This window comes from Mus caroli, chromosome 1 (assembly GCF_900094665.2).
Source record: "Mus caroli chromosome 1, CAROLI_EIJ_v1.1, whole genome shotgun sequence".
Classification (NCBI taxonomy): domain Eukaryota; kingdom Metazoa; phylum Chordata; class Mammalia; order Rodentia; family Muridae; genus Mus; species Mus caroli.
In genome coordinates this window covers 138520591-138529420 of record NC_034570.1, presented here as the reverse complement: position 1 = coordinate 138529420, position 8830 = coordinate 138520591, and the positions used below count along the sequence as shown (strand labels likewise).

Sequence of the window (8830 nt, the reverse complement as noted above, 5' to 3'; positions counted from 1 at the left end):
ATAGAATGTGGTTTCTATTTTCTTTCAATGTTTACTAACCAATATGATCTACCTAATAACAAATAAAAAGAAATGTAAGACAAAAATATTGATGAATAGCAGTTTTATTCAAGATAAAATGAAAGCATAAGGAAAAGAACAAAAGATGAGCATATTTTTTTAGGGGGTGGTGCAGCGAACTTAATTGATGATATTCAACAGAGTAGGTAGGGCTCCCCAGGCCCTCTTGTTATTATGGACGTCTTGGATGGAAATTGTGAGGGAGATGCTCAGTGTTGGAGGCTGAGTTGGGATAGGGACTCCTCAGCAACCGAGGGCCTCTCTCTTGCTCTCAATGCCCTTGCTGGGGTAGGTGGTCCAGGGTTTCTTACTCCTTGGAGCCCATGTAGTCCATAAGGTCCTCTACTCTGTTGCTGTAGCCATATACACTGTCATACCAGAAAATGAACTTTACAAAGTTGTCATTGAGAGCAATGCCAGTTCCAGCATGAAAGGTGGAAGAGTGAGAGTTGCTGTTGAAGTCACAGGAGACAATCTGGTCCATAGTGTAGCCAACGATGCCCTTCAGTAGGCCCTTAGATGCCTGTTTCCACCACCTTCTTGATGTCATCATATTGGCAGGTTTCTCCAGGAGGCATGCCAGATCCACAGCGAATACACTGAGGGTAGGAACATGGAAGGCCATGCCAGTGAGCCTCCCATTCAGCTCTGGGATGACCTTATCCACAGCCTTGGCAGCACCAGTGACACAGGGATGATGTTCTGGAGAGCCCCGTGGTCATCATGCCACAGCTTTCCAGGGACTATCCACAGTCTTCTGAATGGCAGTAATGGCGTGGACCGTGGTCATGAGCCCTTCCACGATGTCAAAGTTGTCATGGATGAGCTTGGCCAGGGGGCTAAGCAGTTGGTGGTACAGGACACATTGCTGACAATCTTGAGTGAGTTGTCATATTTCTCATGTTTCACAAACATGGGGGCATCAGCAGAAGGGGCAGAGATGATGACCCTTTTGGCTTCACCCTTCAAGTAGGCCCTGGCCTTCTCCATGGTGGTAAAGAAACCAGTAGACTCCAAGACATACTCAGCGCCAGCCTTACCCCATTTGATGTTAGCAAGATCTTGCTCCTGGAAGATGGTAATAGGATTCCTGTTGATGACAAGCTTCCCATTCTCAGTCTTGACTGTTCCTTTGAATTTGCCATGGATGGAGTCATACTGGAACATGTAGACTATGTAGGTGAGGTCAATGAAGGGGTCGTTGATGGCAACAATCTCCACCTTGCCAAGTGGAGAGCAGATGGCAGCTCTGGTAACCAGGCACCAAATACAGCCAAATCCATTCACACAGACATTCACCACTTTGTCTACGACATGAGGGTGTTACTGCACAAGAAGATGCAGCTGTCTCTGGAACAGGGAGGAGCAGAGAAGATAAGCATATTATTAAGTTAAGCTAAACATAAATTTAACATATGGTAGTGTAAAGAACAACCAAGACTCAGCATGATATAAACACACACACACACACTCGCATGGACATGCATGCATGCACAAGTGCACGTCTAGATTTATACCCTTATAATGAAATTAATTTAAAATGGGCCATGGATTTTATTGTAACCTGTAATTTTCTACCATCTTTCTACTGGCTATCTGAGGTTGTGAAAAATGTACAGCTAATGACCCAGCAACTTGTCTGCTGGGCATGGGCTAGATAGAAATGCCCTCCTCAGCCGGGCGTGGTGGCACACACCTTTAATCCCAGCACTCGGGAGGCAGAGGCAGGCGGATTTCTGAGTTCGAGGCCAGCCTGGTCTACAAAATGAGCTCCAGGACAGNGGGAGGCAGAGGCAGGCGGATTTCTGAGTTCGAGGCCAGCCTGGTCTACAAAATGAGCTCCAGGACAGCCAGAGCTATAAAGAGAAACCCTGTCTCAAAAAAAAAAAAAAAAAAAAAAGAAAGAAATGCCCTCCTCTCCCCTTGCCCCTTACCACCTGGCAAGAGATCTGGTTACAGCCTTTGAAAGCAGAAGAGATGGACCTGTCCATCACTGGCTGCAGCACTTTGGAGTTCAGCCTTGTATCTCACCCGGGCAGCACAATAGAACTTACCTTAATGGCAGTGAAAAGGATGAGCAGGCCCAAAGGAATGATCATGGGAGAACTGGCAACCACAACTTGTCTGCTATGCACTGGCATTGCCATAGAAGAGATGCCCTTCTCACTACCCCCTCATCTCTAGCAACCTATGGCAGACAGAGGGCTGGCCCTAGGCTTATGAGAGTGGTAGAGCTGCCCCTGTCACTCACTAGCTGCAACACTTAGGAAAGCAGGCTACACATCTCACCTGGGTAGCAAAGTAGAGCTAGCCCTGTTTGCAAGGGTTATAGGTGAGCTTGCCCAGTGGGCATGAAACTGGGAGAGCTGGGCACCCCCGTGTGGTGTACATGGGGGAAAACTGTTATGCTGACCAGCTGAGATATCACCTGTGCTCAAGTCTAGGGCTTTAAATTGGACTACACCAATATCTATTCCATTTATGAAATGCTTGAGTATATGAAGGGGCCAGTCTGACAGATCCAGAACTACAAGACCTTAATAATACAGAATAAAAACATAATTTCTGAGAGGAGTCCTGGTGAGGCTACAGTATTGATAGTATGCCAGCAGCCAAAGGCCATGATCCCAACCAATGACTCATTGCAATGAACACTGACAAGCAGATGTGTGGACAAAAAAAAAAAAAAAGTATACTGTAGGACACACTGGGACACATGGCATCTTCCATAATAACTTTTTTTTCCTTTTGAGTGGTGAGGTTTCAAGGGAAGAAGAAATGTATGAGGGGATAGGAAAATGACTGAGATCGTGGTAAATGATGTACGTTAGCAGAGGACCAATAAAATTAAAAGTAAAACCGAATAAAAGAAAAATCAACAAAATTTTATAGCTAAAAAGGAAGCATAGTCTAATTTGCAGAAAGACTTTATTATTATTATTATTATTATTATTACTATTACTATTTATTTTTATTTTATCTATTAAATTCAGGGGCATATCATGTGAGAATAAATAATGGAGAATATTTAATGGAGCTGTTAAATTTTCTTGACCTTAATTTAGAAAGGAAAGAGAATTTGGTCTATAGTATTAACTCCTTCATATGTTTATTTCTTTGAATCTTTAATCTTACTTGTTGTCAAAGAAATAGCCTCTCCAATTTTGCATTAGGAAAAGAATACTGCCAAAAAATTTGCATGCGAACCTGTGACCCATGTATACATTTGCTGGATAATTCAAAAAGGCAAACTACTCTGTGACTGTGAAATACTTGGTCTAAGACAATAGTTTTTAAATTGTGGGTCATGACACCTTTGGGGGTATCACACGTTAGATATCCTGCATATCAGCCTTTTACATTCTGACTCATAACACTAGGAAAATTGTAGTTATGAAGTATCGTTGAAATAATTTTATGTTTGAACTAACCACAGCAGGAGGAACTTTATTGAAGGGTTTCAGCAGTAGGATGGTTGAGAACTACTTGTCTAATTAGAAATTAGCTTCATAGACAGAAAAGTAAGGTCTGGTATCAATAATTGAAGTATAATAGAAAAGTCACTTAACAGTCCTTATCAAATGTTAAAGTAGATAGTCACACAGAAATTTGCACCAAAATCTGAAGAAGGTAGGCACATCCACTTGCCAGGGTGAAAGTTTAAAAGTGAGTCATGCGGAAGGTTGTTGGTGATGTTTCTGAGTGTTAGTTTGAGTATTTTGTCATCTGGCAAGTGTTTGATCCTTCTTGGAGGACAAAGGAAGAAGATAGACAATAGCCACACATTGGTATTGAGCCTTTTACTATGGATCAATGTGAGAATGATAGTGCACAGATTATATCTGCATGGATATCTCTGTTTATAATCACCAAAACATGAGGCAGCAAGTACTGTGATCACTTTTCTCTAAACTTTCACATTATAATTCTCTTGGCTACATTCTAATGAACCACAGCGGGAAAACAATATAGGAAGTATCCTTTACCCAGTTCAAAATGACCATAACTGCTCTGTAAATTCTTTGTCTAAATAAATTATTTTCATGTGTGTGTGCACGCACATGCATGTGTGCGAAACACATGCTATGGAGGTTGAGACACATGTTCACCGAGATGCATATGTGGAGATCAGAGGGCAACTTTTGGGACTCCATTTTCTCCTTCTACTCTATGGATTCTAGGAATAGAGTTCAGATGGTCAGGCTCAGAAACAGGTACCTTTAGCTACAATTCATGTCACTAACTACAGGAGACATAGATGTAGATTTTTCATACTGAAGTTGTACAGAAATAGCACAAAAATATGTTCCACACAAAGTACTTGTGGAATTCATTGAATGATCGGGGGTAAATATGCTCATTGTTGCATTGCTGAGGTCTAGCCTCAGTGTGAGGAGAGTCCTGAGAAAGGGCAGTGGCGCTGATTCAAAGTCACTCTGAGTCAGTTGTGGATGCAAACTGTTGTTAGTTCAAGTGCTAATTTCTTCACCTGAGAATTTTCATCATTCTTCCCAATTCTCCTTTCTTTTTCCTTCTTATTCTTCATTCTTTCTTTCTTTTCCTTCTTCCAATCAGTGAGCCTGATTGTGGGTTTTCCTAAAGCTTCATCATCAAGGCTTTGACCATTAATAATTTTATTTAGAAATTCTTAAATTTACATAAACTATATGAATCCTGGATCATTAGTCCCGAGCCTTGTTAGGAGAACAGAATGCTAACTTTGTATAAACTTGTACATCATCTTTTAATTCTCTCTTCTTTGTTTACTTAATCTTAGCAATTCCATGGCTTCACATCCAAAATTGACAACTTCTCCATGAGGATTAATTTACTAGCCACCATCCTTTCCTATTAAACCATACTTTCCTCCTAATACTATTTAATTCTAGATCATACCCAAACCTTCCTCCTGTGGGATAAACCAATCTGTCATTTTCTTGTTTTCTATATATTCCTTCTTCTTTTCCTATCCATGCCTTTCCTTCTTGGGACCACTTTATTTCTCTATTTTTGATGACTCCAAGTCCATCTTGGCTAATTAATGCAGTAGACATTGGAGTGGAGTGTAAATATATCTCCCCATATAATTCCAAGTTCAAAGCCAAGTCTCAAAATGAAAACATTATAAAGGACCAGGTAGGTTTTATGGCCTCTGTGGTTATGTTGTCTATATTCTTCCTCATGGACCGAAAGTCCAAATGGAAGGCCTGTTCTTCACTGTCCGCAGGAAAACCTCCATTCCTGAGAACAGCATCTGTTTCATTTATTATGGAGTAATTAGCTCTCAATAATTGGGGAAGTTTATTCCTCAGAAAATTTAAAGTAAAATAGAAAAGAGAACAGAGCAGTTTCAGGGCAACATCAGCACATATGGGCAACAATGGCCTGGTGATGTTCCAGTAGCAGGAACTGTGTCAAATATCAGTTTACATAGCCATGCCAGACCCGGCACTGCACCCTAGTTAATGTTACAAATTTACCCACATGAAACTTGAGTATACACTGAATAGAGTGTAAATTGTCATACTGCCTATTACTGCAGTAAATCCATCCTGTGCATTTGACATGAGTGTGTATGTGTCTTCTACTTCCAACCAATGCTTCAGAACTTGAGAGAAGATAAAATGCTAATTATCAGTCATTTCAATTACAAGTATTGTAGAGTTCTCTACCACAGGTAAAAGCCAGGCTCAGGGATCAAACACTTTCCTCTTGGGAAAATGCCATCTACATAGAGTTTGCTCACATGACAGTCAGTGAATTAACATGATGTAAATGGATAGTAATTAGTGTCTAGCATATGTTAACAATAGTATTTTTTATTGGCTTCGAAAGATGGGCCACATATATAGATTGGAACAAAAGAGCCTTTGTTTTACTCTCAACATCACAAATAAGGCAAATGATATAGGCTTGATAATCAAAGCATGCATTTTCAGCCTTAATCCCTTGATCCCCAGCATTTGCCTCAGTATGTGATTAAAAAGACTTGCTTTTGCATTCCTGCCCTGTATAGAGCAGGGAAATATAAGAGAAATGGAGATTCTTTAGGTCTAAATATTTTTCCTGTTCCCATTTCCAACACTATCATATCACCATGTTTGCTGAAGGAGAGGTTTCCACAGGGTAATTGTTTCCTCGTTCAATGTTACTTACCTATGTGAGGAGGGGACTAATATAGGAAAAAGTAGACTACATACTAATGCTTGCTTCTGAATTGACTGCTTCTGATTTGCAGTGAAAGAGCCTCATTGGTTCTAGTCTCATGCAAAATTTCTGATGGCTGAAAATACACACATACACACACACACAAACACACACACATACACATACAAACACACAAACACACACACTTTACTCTCCATCCAACACTCTCCTTTTTGTGTCTGGGAGGGATGAGTTAGGGTCAGCATACTTTATATCAATAATATTTTAATAAAATATCAGATCCTCTTAGCTCTCTGATTGCTGCTAACAGTTGAATTTAAAAGATCATTTTGTTGATTTACTCTCGTGTTCTGCAGTATATAAAAATTGGGCAAAAATGATACCTATATTTAAGTCCTTAACTTTTATCTCTATTTTGTGAATTTATTCAGATGCAAGGGAACAAAAAGGTGTAATTAAATGACACTCCACTTTAGTACATATTAATTTGTTTGATATTAATAATAGTGAAGATAGTGAACCAGTTTTGTTTTTATTCCTAAGGAGAGTTAAGAAAATGAGCCCTAGAAGTCATTAGTTCATCTACTAAAGTTGTCTGGACTGGTTAGTACATGGAAGAATAGGTATTATGTTAATCTCTTTGAAGTTGAAATCTTGAATCATTAGCAGATGTTTAAAATGTTTCGTTAAATATTCTGATGAGTCTACTTGAAGGACCTTAGACACCAAATTTAGAGAAAGGTATAAAATATGTAAGACTTCACATGTACTAGGAAATGAGAATGCAGGATAACTTTTTATCCTTTTTTTTATTTTGACAAAAATACATTATTTTTTAATATTCCAGCATAACCACTAGAATCATTAGTTGTTTTTCAAAGAAAGAAGGTCAATTTGGGGTCACATGTGCTTGTCTTAACACTTAGATTATGTATTGCAGACCTACATGGATTTTGTAGATGTGGAAGATGATACCCTGAGATTAATCCTCAGCAATGCAAAATTATTACAGTTTGTAATAACAACATTTTCCCTATGTTACTATTGGAAGTTTATTGAGAAAATAGACAAATATAAGACATTATGGAACAAATATGGGAAGCCCATATAAGATAACTTAATCACCTCTTTATGCCAAATACCTCTTACAAAGATAGATGGTTCTAATCACCATAGCCAGCAGTACTGTCTTCCGTATATAGGGGTATGTTTTAGTCCTTCTCTTATTTCTAAAATACATGACAGAACCAGCTTAAATGAAGGCTTCTCTGGGTCCTTGACTCAGCATGGTAAACTCCAGCATGATAGGGAAGCCACAGGCACAGGAGCCAGAGGCAGCTCATTGCATTTCATTGGCAGTCATATTCTGACAATACCATTAGCTTAATCTAAAAACATTTTTCCATGGGGGTTTGACACAATTTCCTTCTCGAGTACAGTTTGCTAGACTTTTAAAATTCAGCATGGCATTGCATCATTGCATCTGTTAGTAGTCATGATGTTTTCTTGGCCCATGGGCCAGTATACACACACTTGTCTGATTTCTAGTATTTTCATGTTTTATAGTTGTAAAATAAACTGAAATATACTTGGGTAAAATTGTTGATTACATATTAACATTTACTTTATATAAGTATCTATGGGAATTATTACTGAATCAAAGTACACCTATATTTCTCACTCTGTGTGTGTGTGTGTGTGTGTGTGTGTGTGTGAGAGAGAGAGAGAGAGAGAGAGAGAGAGAGAGAGAGAGAGAGAGAGAGAGAGAAAGAAGGATGGGGGGATAACTATAAGTAGAGAAATGAAGATACGTAGATATATCCTGACAGATTATAGTGAAAAGATCAATCAATATCTCTTAATTTATTTGCTTTTCTTATTTAGATGAATAAACTACATTTTTCCCCAAAGAATATGTTAGAATTTCCTTTCCATTCTCTTCCATGAGATCTGTGGTATCTTCCAAGCAATAGTTTGTTCTCACAGTAATTTAACTCGAGCTTTTCAGGGGTCTTTTTTTCTTTCTGACTTTAAAAAAAAATCATGCATTAATGACCATTAAAAGCTTTGTACATTTTGAAATCCTTAAAAATGAGTCTTAATTTTTAAATGTTTAATAGAAAAATACTGGTATGTGCTCGTTTTCTATTGTTTTAAAGCATTTTATATATCCCCCAAAATTCTCTCATCATTTTACTGGAAAAGAAATAATTTCATTAGCTGTAATTATTTGCCTTGTCAACCTTTACCTCTGTTGTGCTTACTGTGAAGAGTAAGGGCATTGTCCTTTGAATAAAAGATCATGCTTATCTGATCACTGTGCTGAGTCACTTTCTACAGCTTAAACAGTTTTCTTACTGATTCATTGACTGCATCATTTCTTGAATGCAACAGGAGAAAGATTTTTTTCTTTACAAAATATTAAGGAATCTTTATTTAAATTGAGATTTTTATGTGCCAGTGGACCATATGAGTGTAAATGAATGAAAAGTTCTAGAAATGTTCTTTAATTAAATTCCATTTTCAGATTTTCAAGCCATTATCTTATCCTGAACTTTAATAACTACGATGAACTTGAACTTCTAAGCCTTCTGTCTTCACC

General features: G+C 38.4%; 1 pseudogene; it reads right to left on the bottom strand.

Annotated features, from left to right (window-relative positions):
- Window positions 1-367: 367 nt before the first annotated feature.
- On the bottom strand, window positions 368-8532 carry LOC110296159 (annotated as a pseudogene).
- Between the last annotated feature and the right edge of the window lie 298 nt (window positions 8533-8830).